Raw genomic sequence first — 22,509 nt, 5'->3', positions numbered from 1 at the left:
TTTAAAACACGGAAACCAAATGACTCTTTTATAGCTTTCTTTCTTTTACCTTTGTGAGTGCAGCTACGCTCATCGTTTGGCATTTGAACTAGAAAAGAATTCATTAGTGTGTGGCCTTCATGTATAAAAGGATGAATTTAGAAATGTGTCTGTTTTATGGCATTTTTTTCTGCATATTTCATTTAAACTATTAATAATAAAAGATGAAAAAAAAAATGCTGATTTATTCATGGGCCAAGCACACACAACATTTAGTGGTCATTGCCAAGTGAATAGTAAAGAAACATCCGACTAAGCCAAACCTTAATTAAGTAATAATTAAGTAAAAGAACAACAAAGAAAATGGCATTGTTATTTTATTCATCTTAATTGTTATTTATTTAAACAATGCTTGCCATCTGCATGCCTCAAAGCATAGTAAGTAAAGAATGTATCCAAACTATTTAAAGGAGCTCTATAGGGTCAGGAACACAAACATGTATTCCTGACCCTATAGAGTTGAAACCACCATCTAGCCACCCTGGTCCCCTCATGCCTCCCTAAATTAGTAAAATCTTACTTGCATTCAAGTCTGCAGCTGCATGCTTTGTCTCTGTTTCCTTTAGACCTGCCCACTGCCTGCTGACATAAGCAGAAGTGGTAGCCTGATACAATCACAATGCTTGCCCATAGGCTTGGCTGAGACTAACAAATAGGCAGATCAGGGGCAGAGCCAGCACAATTCAAACACAGCCCTGGCCAATCAGCATCTCCTCATAGAGATTAATTGAATCAATGAATCTCTATGAGGAAAGTACAGTGTCTGCATGCAGAGGGAGGAGATACTGAATGTTTGGATGCATTTTAGGCAGCCATGACCCAGGAAGGATCTCTAACAGCCATCTGAGGAGTGGCCAGTGAAGTTATCACTAGGCTGTTATGTAAACACTGCATTTTCTCTGAAAAGACAGTGTTTACAGCAAAAAGCCTGAAGGTAATGATTCTACTCACCAGAACAAATTCAATAAGTTGTAGTTATTCTGGTGACTACAGTGTCCCTTTAACCCCTTAACGCCGTTACGGCGTTCTATGCCGTCGCGGCTTTAAAGGGCTTTAAAGCCATTGCGGCGGCATAGAACGCCGTAACGGCTTAAGCCCCCAGGACCTCGGCGGTACTTACCTCTGCCGCGATCCTCTTCTGGAGGGCTGCCTGACAGCCCAGGCAGCCCACCTCCAGCAAGTGAGGCCCCCTGGGGCCATGTGATCGCTCTCAAAGAGCGATCACATGGCCCCATATAGCTGGCTGTGGATCTGCCAGCAGGGGGGCTGTCTGAAATATAAGACAGTCCCCCTGCTGGTGGGATCTGTAAAAAAATAAAAATTAGACATGTAAAAAAATAAAATAAAAGTAATTTTATATATATAATATATGTATATATATATTATATATATATAATATATATATATATATTATATATATGTAACGTCATACGTAATGTATTTTAATATTAATATAAGTATATATATATTAGTATTAAAATACACTTAGAATGACGTTACATATATATAATATGTATATATATATATATTATATATAATAGATATATACACATATATTATATATATATACGTATAATTACAATAATACATAAATAAAATAATAAAATAAATAAATAAAATATTGAAACAATATTTAAAATAAATTATATATTCATATGTAATTTCATTCTAACTGTATTTTGTTATTAATATATATATATATATATATATATATATATATATATATATATATATATATATATATATATTGGTAACAAAATACACTTAGAATGACATTCTATATCTATCTATCTATATATTAAATACAAATAACCGCAAATATATATATAGAGAGATAAATACATATAATTACATAAAAGATTACATTAGTATACACATAGAATTTAAATACCTATAAATGCATATATATATTAAAATTCTACGTGTATATTTAATTAATCTTTTAACATAATTATGTGATTTGATTAATTCAAATTTGATTGACATGCCTGACAACACAGGGAGAAAGTGCAGAGAATTTAATTCGCAAGCACTATATTTGACCCTGTGACTCTCCAAGACACCATAAAACCTGTACATAGGGGGTACTGTTTTACTCGGGAGACTTTGCTAAACTCAAATATTAGTGTTTAAAACTGCTAAATTGTATTACAATGATGATATTTTAAGTAAAAGTTAAGTTTTTTGCATTTTTTACAAACAAACGGCACTTTTATGGACTATATTATTGTTGTAATATGTTTTACTGTTTTAAAACACTAATATTTGTGTTTAGTGAAGTCTCCCGAGAATAACAGTACCCCCCATGTACAGGTTTAATGGTGTTTTGGAAAGTTAGAGAGTCACATATAAGGCTTGCATTTAATTTTTTTGACATTGAAATTTGCCAGATTAGTTTTGTTGCCTTTGAGACCGTATGGTAGCCCAGGAATAAGAATTACTTCCATGATGGCATACCATTTGCAAAAGTAGACAACCCAAGGTATTGCAAATGGGGTATGTCCAGTCAGTTTTAGTAGCCACTTAGTCACAAACACTGGCCAAATATTAGTTTTTTGCTTTTTTCACACAAAAACAAATATGAATGCTAACTTTGGCCAGTGTTTGTGACTAAGTGGCTACTAAAAAAGACTAAACATACCCCACGTTCAATACCTTGGGTTGTCTACTTTTTCAAATGGTATGCCATTATGGGGATAATTCTCATTCCTGGGCTACCAGACCGTCTCAAAGGTAACATTACTAACCTGGAAAATTTAAATTTGAAAATGGAACGTTCTATATTTAACCCTGTAACTTTCCAAAACACCATAAAACCTGTTAATGGGTACTGTTGTACTCGTGAGACATCGCTGATTACAAATATGTGCATTTTTTTTCACTAAAACCTAACAGTATTATGACATTTACAGCTAAAATGTGAGGCGGAACTACAAATTTAAATTTTTTTTAAAATTTCTCACAGTTTTTTAAATTTTATTCATAATAAATTATCTTTCATATATAAATATTTGATATGAAATGAAAGCCCTGTTTCTCCTGAACAAAATGATATATAATAAGTGTGGGTGCATTTAATATGAAAGAGGTGAATTACGGGTGAACAGACATATAGCGCAAATGCCAGGTTTTGTTTACGTTTTGTTTTGATCAGAACGTGTACTATTGACTCCGTCCTGAAGGGGTTAAAGCATATTGTTCTGTAGGTTTTTAGATAAAAAAAGAAGGTTTTGAAAATATTATGTGTGAGCTACACGGAAAAGAAATCAGAGGATCATAGCCTCTTCTTCATCTAAAAGATGAGTTTTGAGGGAGCATTCAAACATTTTTAGGGACGGGCAAAGAAAGAGTGAAGTAGACCATTTGGTAGTGAGTTTCTGTTCCGGGGGCTGAGGGGCAGTTTACTGAGAAAGATATGTTTACAGTCTTATGCATTGACCCCAAATTATACCATGTTCCAAAAGAAGGTCCAATATTCAAGCACCAAAAAGGAATAAAGTCTTACGCATGCTTATTTCACAGTCGTAATCAGAGTTTTTATAATTAAACCCTATATTTCTTACAGCAAAGTCTGGCATGCATGATATAATCTGCCTATCATGTTAGTATACAGGCATGTGCCTGTTCGCTCAAATAGGAAACGGACTAGATTTCAAGTGATACTTGTATTAAAAACACATTGAACATAAATATCAAATCGTGAAGGAATAAATAACCAATGTTTCTTGGCTTGTCATATTTTTTTCAGACTAAGTATCTTTTTTACGTTCTGTTGGACAGAATGTGAAACTGTTACCCGGCTCTATGTGGGGTTCCAATGCCCCAACACAAGAATTAATCACATCTGTGATCCCAAAGTTACCATGATTCATTTGTTTTACACAGGAGCACTTGCATTCCCCATACTACTGGGCAGCACTTTCCAAACACAGTCCGACAGGACACAGAATTTATAGCTTTTCCACAAAAAATTAGCTTAAATCACTTTCAATCACACCAAAATTGGGCTTCAGACATCTCCTTTTCACTTATCAAGGACTCTGAATATTCAGAAGAAAGCTGTACGAGAGAATAACGTAAACCTGTTTATTTTGCTTTGTAAAGAATCGGTTTAACTAAGAGATTGGTAACCTGGATATCATTTCTTCATAGCAATATAATGTTTCTAACTGAGCTGGCTCAGCCAACATGCTATATGTCAGTGGTGGCTGACACCATAAATTGTTTGTGGACTACATTTCCCATGATGCTCAGCTAACTTTTAGAGTCTAAAAGCTAGCTGAGCATCATGGGAAATGTAGTCCACAAACAATTTATGGTGTCAAGGTTAGCCATCACTGCTTTATATAGTTCAATTTAAGAGCATTTCAAGCAAACAAAACACCAGTTATTTTCCACACAGTCATTTAAAAAAATATAATGTTTATGTTTCATGCCTGTTGGGTTCCAAAAACAGAATGTTGTATATTTTATCCAGTGAATTTGCTCATAAAGGTCTGTTAGCTTACTTAAACTGCTCTCCGAACCTGCAGATTTGTGTTAAAAATATTGGAAATTTTTATGTCCTTCTAGCAAATTAAGCTGGCACTAGTGTTTCTGGGAAGTAAATTTCATTTAATAGACTGCAGAAGTTCCCCAAAGCAAAGTTTTTCCTCTCTATAACAATGTGAATATATAGGCAGCTTTTTTTTAGAACATTTGATTTTCAGTAGTGATTGCAATAATAAGTGCTTGGATAATTTCCCCTTAAACTTACTCCACAGGTTTCCGTTGATCACTAACATAGAAGCAGGTTGTTCTATTCTATACAAATCCATAGCATAAAATTGGATAAATAGAAATATTAAAAGTCATAGCATGTAAATGTTATGAGCATTTCATGTTTAACCCAACAGAATTCAAAAGTGGTCTAAGAAAACATGAATCTGTCATCTTTATCCAGCATGCTAATGTTTATTTTGACCTTAAAGAAACACTATTGGGCCAGGAATGTGTATTCCCTATCCTATAGTGTTAAAAAAAAAAACATGTTAGCCCCCTAACCCTCCCCTTGTTCCCCTAAAAAAGGTAGAAATCTTACCTTTCTTCCCACCACCACACAGGCCCGCCGGCATTGGCTCCATCCCCAATCCACCTCCATGGCTGACATCATCAAAACTGGCACTCTCAGCCAGTCCAATTGGCTGAGATCATTAACTCTGATTATCTCAACCAAGGAGGCGGGGTGGGGACAGAGACAAATGCCCTGCTGGCCAATCAGCCACTCCTCATAGAGATGCATTGAATTAATGCATCTCTATAAGGAAGGTTCAGCATTTCAATGCATAGTGTGAAGACTCTGAACGCTAGTGCTGCACACTGTGCAGCACTAACCAAGGAAGCACCTCTAGTGGCCGCCTGAGTGACTGCCACCGGAGGCGTCCCTAGGGAGATATGTAAACACTGCCTTTTCTCTGAAAGGGATATATAACACCAGAACCACTACATTGAGCTGTAGTTGTTCTGGGGACTATAGTGTACCTTTAAATGAACACTCCATGCTTATCCTTTCTTAATGCATTGTGTAGAAAATGGTTTAAAATATGCAAAACCAACAAATCCAAAAGTTATAGATACTGATTTTTAAAATGCCTTCTTCCTTTGAAAATATTATATTATCAGTGTTAAACTTTGCCTACTCCAAGAAGCAGCTTGGCCAATCAGAAGCCTCTTATATTTGTCTATGGAGTCTGAACTGTCTGATATATTTGACTCATCACTGAAAGGGCTGATAAAGTTTCAACATTATCTGTGTTCACAGTAGGACCTTTTGGTACTTATCTGCCTATTACTTATGTAAGCTGTTATACGAACAACAATTCCCAGAAGCCTCGGCTGTGCTTCCAGATGACACATACCACTGTAGAATTAGACACTTCAGGTTAGAAGAAGAGACAGAAAAGAGCTTGATGCGGCTACAGAAAGTATCAAGAAAGGGTTATAGTGAAATAGAGGAGTTGGGTTGCAAAAATATAGAAAATTGTTCTTGCAAAAACAGCAAATTATTTAGACCAACACTACAAAGGGCAAAGTACAAAGTTATTTTGATGATGCAAGATCAAATCTGACTAATATCTGTGCATGACTCAGAATGTACTGGTTCCAATATGGTTATTAAACATCATCAAAAACAGTCTCTGTATTTCTGCAATAGTTTCTCATTGTGATCTAATAATTTCTAATGCATCCACGTCTCATATGGTAGTAAAAGCTCTCTAAGTACATTTTGTATGTTTTGTTACTTGATAATACAAACAGCAAACCCAGTGAACTTTTTACTCATTGCAACGTCAAGCTGAGTCATATAGCATTTGGGTTTTATATCTACGTGGATACTTTTAGCTCCAGGGAAAACAAATTAAGTTTTGGATTGGTTGTTTAATTAAACATTGCACTTGTAAACAATGATTACATTAATTAGTGTATCTTTAATAACAGGGAACCGTTGTTACATAATGTAACCCAACATTGGTAGTTCTATTAGTTTTTATACAATAGCCCAGCAATCCCTCTGTAATAAATGCTACATTGTGTTATATTGTTTATGACTTTAAGTTCCCTGATGTACAGAATGAAATGTGAAAATCTGCATGCGTAAGGTTCATTACATTTTTCATATGCAAATACGTTCTAAAATTGTTAAACTATATACTTCGATTGAAATGTTACCTAACCATGTCAGTTGCACAATAAATGTACGGTATGGAAGTACAATTAAAAATAATAAATGTGATTCTTCAATCCTAAGTAATTATAGTCATTCTGTGTATTTTGGAGGTTAGGTGCTGACTTTTATTTCTTCCCATCCATTACGTTTGCAGTGACGACGTCTACATTATGCATAAACACAATGACATTAAAATGCGGTAATGACTTTTTATAAATAAAAACTAAATTTATTCTTATTTGCAGTACAAATATGCATTCCCAAGTTCCCCACATTAATGATGTAGCCTTGGAATTAAAAATGGAAATTACCTATTTTCCCACAGGCCTAACTAATATTGCAAATGTAATCCTTTTTACTGGTAATTCTGGCATGAAACAGTCAGCTATTGCTGTACTAGATGTTTTTGAATATCAGTATTAGGTGTACATGTACATTTACAGTTTGTTCTTGAGATGAAGTTGTTATGGTGCCGGGAGGTCCCTAGCACTGGCTTAACTTATAGGATAAACCTTCCAGAAATGGCTTAACCTCAAAAAAATCCTATCCCGTGCCAAATCACTCTGCCCCCTTCAACATCCACTTGCTAGACAGTTTGAAATCAGAAGCTTAATGCTCTCAGTCAAATACTGGCTCCTCATTCATAAAAACGGCTTGAAAAAATATGATTGTTCACCATTGTATAGGGTACCTTCCTTCCAAAGAGCGCTCTCCTAGTTGGTTGGGAAAGGGGAGACTACAAAGGGCAAAGAATACCCGGGACATGAGGGTGAAGTGGTCGATTCTATTTCACGGCCAAGTTCCACTGATAGTATTCGGGGGACAAATGGCCACCATCTTCCAGGGAGCATGCATTCGGGGCTATATACATGTCCAATCAATCGCCAAATCCTGTCGCTTCCATCTCAAAAACATACCGCCCATATTTAACCCCGGATGCGGCTAAGGTGTTGGTATTGTTCTCTCTCGCCTGGACTACTGCAATACTCTTCTCAGTGGTCTTATGTGTTTCCCAGATTTCACCATTGCAATCTATCATGAATGCAGTGGCAAGGCTCATTTCCGCTCGCACCTCCCACGCCTCCCCGCTCTGTCAGTCCCTGCATTGGCTTCCAGTTAGATATAGAGCTCAATTTAAAATTCTGGTGCTTGCTTACAAGTCCCTACATAATACTGCTGCAACCTACCTATCTTCCCTAATACACAAGTATGTCCCGTCAAGGCCCCTACACTCTTCCAAAGACCTACGTATATACTCTGTACGTACTCCCGCCTCTGCCTCCACTTTTCCAGGGCTGCACCTCTTCTGTGGAACTCCCTTCCCTTCTCTGTAAGAATTTCACCCAGTCTCCACTCATTCAAAAAATCATTGAAAACTCACTTCTTCAAGAAAGCATATCAATTAAACTGTTAGCAGGTTTTCATCCCCCACTCTCTATGACTCCTCTCCTGCAACTGTCAAAAATTACCTACTAAGCCCTCAGTGAAAACTTTTCTAACAACCTACTTCGTACCCCTACTTTTACCCTTTGTGCCACTATACCTCCCTCTAGAATGTAAGTTCATTGAGCCGGGCCTTCCACCTCTCTGTTCCTATACATCCAGTTGTCTGGTTACAATTACATGTCTGTTAGTCCACCCATTGTACAGCGCTACGGAATCTGATGGCGCTATATAAATAATATAATATAATATAATTTGTTCGGGCAAAGTTGGAGGGTTAACTTGGGAAGGTTCTTCACATTCACAAAGGTAACAAAATATTTGAAAAAATTCATGATGCTCACTGATTAAATATTTTTTAGACATGTGCAATTTGTTTTGTTCCGAATCTACATTCGGCCGAATTTCGTGTAATTTGGACATTCGGATGCTTACGAATGTCCGAAGTTCAAATTAACGGATTTCCAAATTGCCGAAGTGCTGAACCGAGCCAAATTGCCGAATTTCCAAAGTGCTGAAGTGCTTTGGATTTCTGAAAGGTGGCAAAACAAGAGAGGGAGGGAAAATTATGTGAATGATGACAGGAATCTTGACCAATAAGCTAATTCATGGCACTGGGAGCCCTATAGATATGTAAGTGGTTGTGGTGGCAGTCCAGGCACTGGGTGCCCTGTAGATGTGTAAGTGGTTGTGGCGGTTAGGATTAGGAGATTGTCAGGGGTGGCGGTCCGGTGCCCGGGACCCAGACACTGTCCAGGCGGAGCGAGGACCGGGACCCAGTATGCATATATGAATGTAAGCGTTTGTGCATATGATTGTGTGTGTGTATCAGTGTGAGTATGTGTCTGTATGAATATTTGTGTATGAATGATTATGAATGTATGTGTGTGTTTGTGTTGTAATTTCTGTAACAAAAAGGGTTTTAGGAGCATTGCAGAGAGACAGTACCCAAAAATTTTTTACAGTCCAAGGGGGGAAGAGTGCCAATATAAATTAGATAACCTAGCTACCCTTCTGTTTAGGGGGTTTGAGCATCTAGCACTCTGGTAACATTAATTGGTTTTATAGTATTAAGACAGGATAAATCAATTATATTTATTTGCAGCCCACATTAAGGAAGATTCATGAAGTTGCAACTTGTTTTCCTATTTTATCAGCTGAGAGCAAGAAATGTTTAATTAAATGTGATAATTCCATTTATTAAATGTAAAAAATTAATCATGAGTGAATTTGGTCCATTCATGTCAAGCAAGAATGAGCCAGAAGAATGCTTGTTTATTTCTCTGCATTGCGTGCAACAGTAGACAAACAAGGGATTATTAATATTTCATGTTTATTATAATAAATCTGTTTCTTGTAAAGTATCAGGCAAGCCGTGCCAAAGAATACCATAGCACATTTTAAAGGTGGAAGAAGGCTGAGATTTAGGTTGGTAGTAAGCAGATGTTATTAATTACATGTAGTTTAACACATGAAATGAGATATAATGAAAAAAATATTAAAATATTCGATAAATGTGTGAATGTGCTCAAATATGTTAGAAAAAGAAAAAAAAGGGGAGTATACTGGCTCTTAATACAATGTATATGAATATAATGTTTAATAAAAGTGCTAAGACCAAATCTATTAAAAATAACAGCTGCTATAACACCAAGTGTAATCTCTCCAAACACAACCAACAGATATACAAATAACCACAAAAAGGGTAACGCTGAATATAAGTACAAACAAAGGTTAAAAGATACCTGACAAAGTACAGTACAGTGGTGATGGTAGCTATCATAAACTTCCCAAAGTAGAAAAAAAAATAAAGTCCAATAGTGTAAAACTACTAATCCAATAGAAAAATAAAATAGAACCACTCACATTCTCCTGAGCTATAGACCTAGCTCAGGGATGAAAAAAGTCCATAGGTTCGACCTTCCCCTTCTTTTGATGAAACCTTTTGGTAGTCCTAAAAGTAGACTTAAAAAGGACATATACGGTGCAATATTGTATATTCAACTGAGATGGATAAATAATCTGAGAGAAAGGTACTCACAAAGATAGAGCCGTCAATAGGCTCAATCGCAGCATATTGTGTACTTTAGGACTACACTCCTATAAGCAGGAACCAGTAGCCCAGAAGTGTGTATAAAATATTCTATTTATTAAAGGGTGTATCCCCACAATATAAAAGTTAAGATTTGTGGATCACCTTTGCGCCTTTTTATTGTGTTTTTTGCTATTTATTTTTTTCATTTTATTAAGAGTATCAACAGCTTTAGTATGCAAGCAGATCATATTTATTTTTCTAGTTTCTTTGCTTCAAATATAACCATAAGGCATGGAGTCTGTTTCCTTTTACAAAATATTATTCACAGGCAACAGTCTATTCCATTGCAAAGCATGTCTAACAGGGCCACGTCATAGGTGTGTGTTGTCTTTGTGTTGTGTTGTCTTTGTGTTGTGCATTGTCTTTGTGTGTAAGGGGTGCATTGTGTGTGATTGTGTGTGTGTATGTGATGGAAGTCAACCTCTATCCCTCCCTTGTCAATGTCTTTCTCCCCCTCCTCCCTGTCAATGTGTTTCTCCCCCCCCCCCCGTGAATTTATTTCTCCCCCTGTCAATTTCTTTCTCCCCCTCCCTCCCTGTCAATATCTTTCTCCCCCTGTCAATGTCTTTCTCCCCCCTCCCTGTCAATGTCTTTCTCCCCCGTCAATGTTTTTCTCCCCCCCTCCATGTCAATGTCTTTCTCCCCCCCTGTCAATGTCTTTCTCCCCATCAATGTCTTTCTCCCCCCCCTCCCTGTCAATGTCTTTCTCCCCCCCATCAATTTCTTCCTCTGTTGTAGCGTGGCCGAGCCCTGTATGGTCCGCGGGTACAGGGAGCTTTTGTTTCCTGTACCCGGCCGGACTAAAAGGAAGTGCACACTCAGTGTTCACTTCCTGTTAGTCCGGCCGGGTACAGTAGATAGATGCTTCCTGTACCCGTGGACCATACAGGGCTCAGCCACGCTACAGTGAGGGAGTGACAGGAGGGAGCGCTGAGCGCTTCCCTCCTGTCAGCCCCTCTCCTCATGCTGCGCCTGGGCAGTGCACCCTCATGGACGCACCAGCCTGAGCAAAGCTGCAGCCGCCTGAGGCTCTCTACAGAGCGCTCGGGCGGCTGCAGCATGAGGGGGGCCAGCTCTCCTGGCGGCGCCCCTTCCCAAGGGGCACCCTAGGAGGCTGCCTAGTCTGCCTAACAGGTAGCGCTGGCCCTGCCCGCAATTCACAACATCTTCCCTCTCCCTGAATGCCCTTAATCAATAGTGGACTTGAAAATACCAATGGTATGGTACTATAACACAATCTATTGTTTGTAGATTGAAACCGAGTGATAATTGTTCAGCTCATGCTTCTCATTAAATTCCCATAGAAGGAAGTTGGGTAGAGACTATCCTTTGAGTTTGCAGGTCATTCTTTATGTGGGTCAATGTCTGCCATAAACAACCTCAAATTTTATCTCAAAATGGTTAATCACTAGATGATAGAGTATGTCTCCCTTCGGAGAGTCAGAGAGAGGCATAGTATTCCCAACCACACCAGTAATCTGTTAGAGATCATACCATAATGTTCTGAGGTAGAGTAGAAAAAAAAGGGATAACCTACAAATATCTGAGTAAAGAAGAAAGAGAGAGTAAAGTAGATTAATGAATTTGGGCATACGCAACGAGCCCCACCAACAGACTCTGACATCTGGGACACCAGCTCAAGCTTCTTTTTACCATATAGTCTAACCAGGACAAACAAATCTCGACATGTTTAGCACTATTTCGCCTTAGCACAGCCTGAATTGTTACTGCTGCCTGGATCATTTCCACTCTTGCTAGCCATTGTTGCACCAAAGGGGTGGCTGATTGTTTCCAGATGGCAGAAACCAAAGATTTCAGTGGTTTTAACTCTGACCACATCCCAAAAGGTGGTGATGATGGGACAGTCCCACCAGATGTGTTGTATTGTGCCCACTCCTTCACCACATTTCCATCACGTTTTCAGAACCAATGGGAATATCATGGGTAAGAGTTCTGGTGTTCTGTACCAATGTGAAATTAATTTATAATTGATTTCTTGGTACTTAGTGCTAACAGAACATTTATGGTGTAAGATAAGGATTTTCTCCCACTGCACATCAGATAATATTTTGGCGTCTGAAAGTAGCCTTACCTTCCAGGTATCCAAACAGATGATGTTGATGTATCATGGAAACTGTCCCCTGCATCCCCGAGCCATCCACGCATATCCCTTCAAACCAGGTTAAATCCCAATATATTTTAAATTGGTTTGGTAGGTTTAGGCAATAGTGTTGCAACTGAGAATATCTGAAAACATGCATCAAGTATGGGCACTATCTTGTACCAGCTCTCACAGACCTTTCAATCCTGGATTCCCCAAAGTCATTCTTATTGGGATAAATTCTGCTTCACTGAAGAACATCCAAGCATTCAAATTGAGTCCCCCTCCTAATCTGTTGTTATTTGTCAGAGGTATCAGGGGGCTCGGCTTTGGGATTATGTGTTTTCAGTTGCATATTATCTCTCATGCCTTCAAGGTCTGGACAATTGTATAGTCTTTGCTTAAAGAGGAGGATGTGTCATATTTTGGGTACCATCTCTGCTTGTAGAGATGTTTCCACACTACTCTTGTCCAGCACAACCTTGAGTTTCTGAGTTGAGTCATTTGTCAGTCTCTAATACTTTGAAGAGTTGTGGCCTGATAATATTTTTAAGAAATCAGGCAATGCTATTTCTTCCTTCTTGGTAAGCACATGAGATTGTATCTCAGCCTCAACCATTCACCCTCTCCAGATGTAAAAGAGCAACATTTGTTTTGCCTTATTGTGGATCAACTGCAAAAACAGATGTGAGACAGGCTGAACTTGATGGACGTGTGTAACTATGCAACAAAATTGGGTCCATGTCACAAATGGAACACATTCTAATATAAGTAAGAAACATATTCTAACATGAGAAGATATAGTCAGGTGGAAAATTATTTTAAAGCCCAAACAAATTATTATTATGGCAACATAATAAGTCGTAATAAGTGATTTAATTTTAAAAACATAATGTCATGTAGCAAATTGATAGAGGGTACCCATACAATACTCCAAACTCAAGATAAAGATTACAGATGAAGAAACGAATGATGAATAGGGTAGATCCAATAATTCACATAGCTATATGCAAACCATTGAAAAAGACCCCATTCATTGCCTACCTCAAAGCTGCAAAGTAGGGGGTAACCCAGAGAAAATACACAGAAAAGGAGACCCTTGAGACAAGGGGATCCTGAGAAGCAACTTTGGACACGGAAAAGGCACTTGAATGCCCGGTAACAGGAAAGAGAGAGAGAGTAATAGGAGAATGAACAGGTAAGAGATAATGAATCATAACCTGTACCCCCAACTTGCTTGATATATCATACTAGTACAAAATAATAGTAAAACTAGATGAATAGCCCCGCACGAGGGCTACAGAGGAGTAACAAACAAGAGAACCCCCAAAAATATCTCTCCAATAGCTGCCTAGTATAATATGTGGATACAACCACCTTAACTAGGGCAAACACACTAAATGCCTGCTACCGTTGGCAAACCGAAAAGTCACCTAATAAAAAACTATAAAGTGCTACCTAAAAGTGTGAGACAAACATAAGAAAAATAAAGTAAAGGAAGCGCTCAACGCGCGTTTCAGCGTGTATGCACGCCGTCGTCAGGAGCTAGTCAAGCTCCTGACGACGGCGTGCATACACGCTGAAACGCGCGTTGAGCGTTTCCTTTACTTTATTTTTCTTATGTTTGTCTCACACTTTTAGGTAGCACTTTATAGTTTTTTATTAGGTGACTTTTCGGTTTGCCAACGGTAGCAGGCATTTAGTGTGTTTGCCCTAGTTAAGGTGGTTGTATCCACATATTATACTAGGCAGCTATTGGAGAGATATTTTTGGGGGTTCTCTTGTTTGTTACTCCTCTGTAGCCCTCGTGCGGGGCTATTCATCTAGTTTTACTATTATTTTGTACTAGTATGATATATCAAGCAAGTTGGGGGTACAGGTTATGATTCATTATCTCTTACCTGTTCATTCTCCTATTACTCTCTCTCTCTTTCCTGTTACCGGGCATTCAAGTGCCTTTTCCGTGTCCAAAGTTGCTTCTCAGGATCCCCTTGTCTCAAGGGTCTCCTTTTCTGAAGATTACAGATGACCCTAGCTACCAAAACCAAGTGTCTTGCCCAGTCCAAAGAGGCAACCCCAAAAATCATTTCAAAACAAATTATTTAAAACCGTTGGGGGCTTTCATGTCAGCTTTAATGTTGTGTACAAATTATTATATGCAAACCTGTAAGAATGTATAGTATATAAAACTAAACATCCTCTATGTCATTTAACCCCTTAAGGACACATGACATGTGTGACACGTCATGATTCCCTTTTATTCCAGAAGTTTGGTCATTAAGGGGTTAAAAAGAAATAATGCTCTGTAAAGTGAGAAAAATGGAAATTATGGTACAACAGTCCCTCAATAGACTCAAACTTAAAAAAAAAAAGCAGGGGCTGAATAGGGTTAACAATCTTATCTCATATGCAAGAAAAAGTATCCCAATGCCAAAAACTGTTTGACGCTACAATCTTTTATGTTTCACAGGGAGCAAGTATCTTCCCTTTATCTTACTGTTATTAATATTAAATAGCGATGCTTGCATCAGGGATTATTTATGTCAAGTAATTGCCTGTAATAGCTGCCTACAAACAGTTCGCCTTAGGCTGATTTTCTTCTAATTTCCATTAACATACTCACTCCAACATTACTGGATATGTGATTATGTGTTTGTCCTCTGTTTAAATAATCCACATTTAGAGAACAACACAGGTGTAAAACGTACCGTAGAATGATTTTATAACTGAATAAACCATTGTTTAAGATACTATATTGTTCTTGTTTATACTCACTTTCTGATTGTACGACACATAGTTTCCTCAACTGCAAGGTAGCTATAGAATGAAGTCCTGCAAACTGCCTTCATTTAAGTTCATGTTGGCAAGCGTGTAGGCAAAGCATTCAAAATTGCTTTTGCAGTCAGCGTAAAAGCTTTCAGCAAACATGATAGATGGTCAGCATTTTATTCTGATCAAGAAGCAGCAGTGTGCCTTGCTTTCTAAAACGTTCAAAGTCCGTCAGTCTAATGGCTTTTTAAAGTTTCTAATCTAAATTTTCTTACAATATGTTCCATATATTGACTTTTCGTGTGCTATAAGCAATGTATACATAACTTAGAATCTTAAAAAATATCCTAAAGGTACTTGTTTCAACATTCGTGAAAAAAGCTGAAAAATAGTAATATAGTTTATATATTGTATAAATGTTTTGTATGTTTTTATTATATGTTCTTGGTTTATATGTAAATACCTTTTATATGTTTGTTAATACGTTTTATATGTAGTTGTTTTATAGACTGTATATTGTTTATATATTTTCTATGTTTGTACAAATATACTGTATCATCACTGGTTTATATTTAACACAGTGATACTTGTTTTTTTATTACGTTTCTTACATGTTTTCATGTTTTATTAAATTGTTCATAGACTCAATATTGTGATGAGAAAGACTGGAACCCCATGAATTTACCCAGGAACTGATATGAGTACGGATGTATGGTTTTGGGACATCACCCTACAACCCAAATAAGCATTCTCTTGACCTACTGTAAGCTAGTTTATACATGGTAGTCAAAAACACAGCCGTATAAACCTAATTTAGTGTTGTTAAAAGAAAACTTTAAGCACCATAACCACTACAATGTGCTGCAGCTTTAGCTCTTATAGGTTTCCTGAGCTGAACCTTGCCATGCTAAGAGTGTCAGCTCTTAAATGCATATTTCAGTGAAAACTGGCAAAACTTGCAGCTAGAAAAAGATGCACTTTTTTAGATCACTTTTAGAATACTTTAATAAATATGATCATAATAATGTTGGAAATTTACCAGAAAATTTCAGAACACAATGTTTTTTTTTTATCTATGCTTTCTCTATTCTGACTGCCAGGAGCAAAGGACAGAACTTCTAGAGTTGAGGAAGGAGAGGTGTGGATTTATTTTTCGTGCCTCACAGATACTTATTTGTTGAATAAAGGGGAAAAAATAAACATAATATTACAAAATAAAAAAACTTAAGAATGTGCAATGATTACTACAAATCAGAAAGTTTCATTAATCTTTCAAATAGCCTTCTACTAAACTTGAAGCAAGACCTGACTCGCAGACATCAACAATGACATCTCCTCGCGTTATAGCCAGATGTTGCCTGATGTACTATTAGTGCTTTTAGAGCAAATAGATATCTCAGTGGTTTGTTATCTGGCATGAGAAAGCAGAGTTGGAACAGCTGTTCAAGGTAAAGGAGCAGAAGGTCTATGTTGTAAACCCTCAGCAGGATCCTAGTTCTGCATTTCGGAAACACTTCTTTAAAAGACAATGATGATGATGAGGACTAAACTTTATTCTTCTTCAGTCATTAATTTACCATCATAGCTAATTTTTCAGCTAATTTAAAAATATCAACCTTCGAGCTGGAAACATTTTACGAAGGTAAAATGCACATGAAGGATACATAAAAAAACAAAAAAAAGATAAATAAATAAATAAATAAATATGATGTACTATGTAATAGTTGATTGCTATGGCTTGGGCAACATGTGTCCGCATACTTATTACATAGCCTCTGAACTTATGAAATATGAGGCAGAAGCAATTCAAACAAAAAGGAAATATCTCCTAGCGCAGTATAATAAAATATATGCTATTATCCAAATGGAGGCTGTCGAACAAAATGGACAATCCGTACTGTGGCAAACTATAATAGCAGAACAATTTCCCAAGGCTTACACGAATATAATACATCACCCACGCAACCCAACAACGCACAATATTATCTTTGTTCAAATGTCAGATTCGTGAAGAAGAACCAAGTATTTGAGCTGCAGTCTTTTTTTTTTTTTTGTAGACCTTTTTATTTAGATTTTTATTTAGAATCTAATATGTATAACACAGTTTGTAAACATTCCAATCCAGTTAGTGTCCTTTCTTACGGTATTTTTTGTATGTCATTTTTAACTATGCCCATGGAATGTCTAATTAGACAGTCAGAAAGTCTACACATCTCCGTAATTCTGTTAAGCATATTCTTTGAGCATATTATGTGAACAGATGGTGTAAGAAGGTTTGGATGAAGAAGATGATTTAAAGGAACACTCCAGAACCCCAAGGCACTTTAGTTTGCCGAAGTGCATTATGTGTGAAGACTGTATCCTTTTTATTCATTGTATAAAAAGTGCAGATTCCAACTGAAATTGCACCTTATTAGTATGAACATCATCAGCATGAGGAACTACACCATAGGGGGAGCCAAAAAGTTTTTGTGTTTTTGTGGTAACCCATCGCTTTGTTCATCTACTGACCATTCTCTTCTAACTGGCCAATAGCAGTAATTTGGCGAGGATCTGCTATTCTTTCTCATTAACCAAGTTCTTATGATTTATCCTTTTTTGTAAAATAGGCACTACAACCATTTCATCTCACTGAATTTATTATAGTGTCTGGAGTACTCAAGCACCAACCTTCCATTCAAAGTTAAACCATTTTCAGATATTTTAACACACAACCCAGCCCCTACTGGAGGTATGGCTAAAGCAGATATTACACACTTCCTTCTAGCCATACCAAATCATACTAGCAATAGGAGGTTGTGATTGGCTAAAGTGATCAGCTGACATTCTTAGCCAATCACCACCAACTCTTGCTGCTCAGGCCCATGCTTCCTCATTAGCCATAGCAGCAGAGAGGGGGTGGGCTACTGGTGACTCTTGTTTAACATTAAACCATGAATGGTTTAATGTTAAACAAGTACTTCAATAAGATGAAGCAGTTATAGTGCCTGTAGTGTCCCTTTAACTTTTTATAAACACACGTATGGTGTGAATGTGTAGCTGCAAAATCTCCACCCACAATGAAATAGGAATTTAATCAAATCTTTTGAAGACTTTTTGAAGCACATTATTCATAGTATTGCAACAGTTTTTGCCAGGCTTGCTCTTCGAGATTCGCCTCACAAAAACCCAGCTACTAAAATTGAAAAGCACAGGCTTCAACAGTACCATGTCACATGCTACCTCGTAATGTTTTGCCCCGGTATTTTAGAAGATGTCATGAAACATTGTCCACTTATGTTCTTCAGTTGATCAGTTGATCATGTGTTCCCACATATAATACTAATACTGTCTGTCTACATTTTCAAGTCTTGTTATATATGTAAGTTCTTCACCTCTGCTAGTTATTTTCCCATGGGAGGTGCACATTAAGTGTCTTTGACAAAAATCAAGATTTTGTTTAGTTAAAATGATCATTTTCAAATATGGTTTGTGCTTGGTTTTCTTCTAGATGGGTCAAACCAAACTTTTATTGATGCAGCAGATAATATACCCTGAAATATTGTCTGTCCAAATATGGGGCTCCTGAAGAAATTGTTAATTTTTCAATTTTTTTTATTTATTATTTACACCCGTCAGCATGCCTAGAGGCCACCTTTTCCCCAGTACATCTTAGCTCAACCATACTGATCTGAGCTTTGTACAAGCATTCCTTAGATCTTGCGCCATAATCTATTTGCTTCTAAACACTCTTTTATTTAACCATCCATGATATGATCTCTTCCTGAGTACAGCTCGCAGCATGTGCTCATGCCACAGTTTGAACTCTCCATGCCTATCGACCCTTAACCTACATTCTCCAAAACTGCTTTGATCACTGAATGCTTTGTAGTTTTTGTTTCTTTTACAAAATATTCCCAACTCACTTTTGTGTCATTCAAGTATAACTACTTCTTAAATAATTTAATTTTGTCAAATACCCCAGGCTTGTTCATATGCTAGAAAAACAATCCTTGCTTGCTAGTAACCATAGTGGAATAACATACCTGCTTCAGTGATTTAGCTAAAGGGATGCTCAAAGCTTCAACTAAAAGTTTGGACAGGATATGGTGCGAAAATATGAATGATTGAACATGCTTCTTAAAATGTCTTCCATTACTAGGGAGAATAAAAGACAGTTATCCAAACTTATAGAAGGTATTTTTTTTTTTAAATATCACTATAAGCACTAAATCAACTTTAGCTGGAATGAGTTTGGTGTACAGATCATGCCAATTGTCTGTCATTTAGGAGTAAATTAATTTTGTTTATGCAGCACAAATCACACCTCCCTGCATGTTACTTACACAGTCCCCCTACACATTTCCTAAGACATACAAAATAAATCCCTGAGACTACTGTGCTATCGCCCAATCCATGTTGAGCATAGCATAGGCTAGAGGGAGGGAAGAGGGGAGCAATTGCCCCCCAACATCTCCTGGATGTTGGGCAAAAGTAACATCCCTATGACGTACTTGGAAGAATTACCAGAGTAATATGAATGTACCTTTCCTGGTTAAATACTTTGTTATTATTATTTTAGCTTTTTGCTTTTATTAGAAATTTTAATTTTGAAATACTTGTTGCTGTTGCCGCAGATGAGATTTCGCCGTTGTTGAATAATTTAAGACTGGAAAGTCATTATAAGTTGTATTTTCAGTTGAATTTGGGGAAACCACTTGAAGAATTTGTTGTGTTGAGCTATTTCAATTACGTTTGTTTCATTTGTTCTTGCAAACAGCTGAAAGTCTGTAAATTTTGAAAAGAAACCTGATTTGATAGGGGGTTGAATAATTTTGATTACAACTCTATATTTATTGAATTTGTATTTTAAGTGATCCGATTTAGTGGTGATAATTGTACCCCTCCCCCCCCCCCCACAGTTTTTAGTGTGGTATCTATTGTTCTCTTCCTATATATTGTTCCTATTGTCGCCACTGATATTGTGCCTTTTAATGGCTAAAAGGACACTATAGTCACCCACCCTTCAGCTCAATGAAGTGGTCTGGGTGCCAGGTCCCTCAGGTTTTAACCCTTCAGATGCAAACATAGCAGTTTCACAAAAACTGCTATGTTTACATTTTGGGTTAAGCCAGCCGATAGTTGCTGTCTTCCGGACAGCCACTAGAGGCACATCTGCGATGCTGGAGGCATATTCTGCCTCCATCGCCCAGAGCGTTAATAGGAAAGCATTGAGAAATGCTTTCCCATGGACATTTTGAGTGCGTGCGGCACTTGCCGTGCATGTGCATTCGGCTCCGCTGACATCAGACGGGGGAGCTGATGTCGGCAGGGGAGGAGAGGTCACAAGCGCCGAGATAGCTCGGCACTGGATTAAGGTATGCTGCTGAAGGGGTATCAACCCCTTCAGCGCCACAGGAGGGGGACACTGAGGGTGGGGGTATCTTTAGGGCACTATAGTGTCAGGAAAACCGCTTTGTTTTCCTGACACTATAGTGATCCTTTAATAAGTGGTAGGTATTATGTCTGATAACGGCTGTGTTACAACACAATACAGTCTCTAAATCAGGGTTTTTATTAAAAAAAAATACCACTTTATTTGTGCCTTTTAGCTGAAATCAGTAATTTGAATTGTAATTTTAAGACACAAGTTTGCCGTGACGTGATGGGGGAGTTTCCACTTTAATGGTCATTAGCGTGATACTAAAAAAACTCCAGTTATTTAAATGTGCACAGGGATTTGGGCTAGAGCGCAGGCAACTCTCTTTTTCTTTTTCTTACTCAAGCAATGCTTTTTGAATAATTTCATTCACAGCTTTCCACAAAAAGAAAGTACTTGGGCTTGCCGAATTACATATCCCGTAAAACCTTGTTAGACGGACGTTTATGGGATAGGCGCAAGGCCCCTACTGAAACAATAAGAACATTTTGGTTCCCAGCCAATTCATGTTCCCAAAATAAGTCCCAGATTCTCAGGCAGTAAGGAAATTAAAGAGGTATCTGTTATGTTTTTTTTTTTATATTGTTTTTATATTTTAATGATTGCTTTAAAATGACTGACAAAGAGACACAGCTATAGACAACAAACTCAAAATGCACTAGTATTTTAACAGCCTGGCTGATAAATTAACACAGACTTAATATTTATTTGGTTCATTCTGTATTTTCCCAGCATAAAACTTGTAGACTCACATAGAGGCAACAATAATGATTACATTTTTCAACATTTTAACATGCTTTTTCAGAGCTGCCATATCTAAGAAAGTATTTTATCAAATGTTTTCCTTTGGATATGCAGGTTATGTACCGCAGTAGATTTCTGAAATTGCTTTTGGGAGTTTTATCACTTATTGATCTCACTGCAGTTTTAATTATACCTAGCTATATGCTGCTAAATAGATTCCTGCCATTGGGCCAGAATAGAATCATATTTAAAAGGCCACAAAGGACAACACTGTGCAGTCCACTGGTTGGTTCTTTGTATATTGGGTCATAACCCATGCTTTGGCATACGTCCCATGGTTTAAGACAGTCTATCATTGATAAGGGACCTGCAGAAATGAGGAATGGATTCTAAAAAGGAATTCCTGCCTATGCTCATTTGCATATTTGGCATAATATTTTTAGAGAATTTAGGAAACACATTTTTCAGAGAAGGTATGGCTGTGGAGTTCTTTTTCAAAGTTTGCCTTGCGGGCCAGGAGTGTGCAGCAGTACATTTTTAGAATTAACTTAAATCAGAGGGGAGTTTTTATCGCTTTTTGGTCTCACCACAATTTTAATGAAACATTTTAACAGTTAGGCATTGTGCAAACTAACTGATACATTACAAAGTTTTTAATAATTGTGACTGACTCTACTGAGTTTAAATGTCACACTTATTGAGCTACATAGTGACAGCAATTTGTCAAGAATTACAAAATGAAGTAACTTACTAGACTTTAAATGTTTGGTAAAAGAAAAAACATGCAAATTATAACCTACTTGCTAAGCTTCTGCTTATTAGTTAAACAATTATCCTCATTGTGAAGGACACGGTGATAATGAAGGGCAAATACAGTTTAAAACCCCTAATTTTAATCACCATTATTTCATTAGGAAACATTTTAAGAAAAAATATTTAAATAAAATAAATAAAATAAGAAAATGTGTTAAACATTTAAATATACCAAATCCATTGTCAACAGCATAAATGTTACAGTGTTGCTTACACTTTGAAGTACGATTAGTAAAACTAAAAACCTAATACTATTTTTATGCATTTTTATAATGCTAAGAATGTATTAGTATTCTTTAGATACCGGATGAAGCTTCTGCTCACAATTTTACAAAGAGCCATAACAAGTAACTCTGCAAAATATGCATATATTGCTTTTT

The 22,509-nt window shown here is 37.2% G+C and overlaps 1 protein-coding gene across 1 annotated transcript in view; it reads right to left on the bottom strand.

The window, feature by feature from the left end:
* The window catches only part of GRM8 (glutamate metabotropic receptor 8), an 827,801-nt gene that overhangs the window by 480,533 nt on the left and 324,759 nt on the right, over positions 1-22,509 (bottom strand). The gene's annotated exons all lie outside the window — the stretch shown is intronic.

Source organism: Pelobates fuscus, chromosome 3, assembly GCF_036172605.1.
Source record: "Pelobates fuscus isolate aPelFus1 chromosome 3, aPelFus1.pri, whole genome shotgun sequence".
Taxonomy (NCBI): domain Eukaryota; kingdom Metazoa; phylum Chordata; class Amphibia; order Anura; family Pelobatidae; genus Pelobates; species Pelobates fuscus.
Note: the sequence above shows the minus strand (reverse complement) of the source record. Positions and strands in the feature narration are given on the sequence as shown.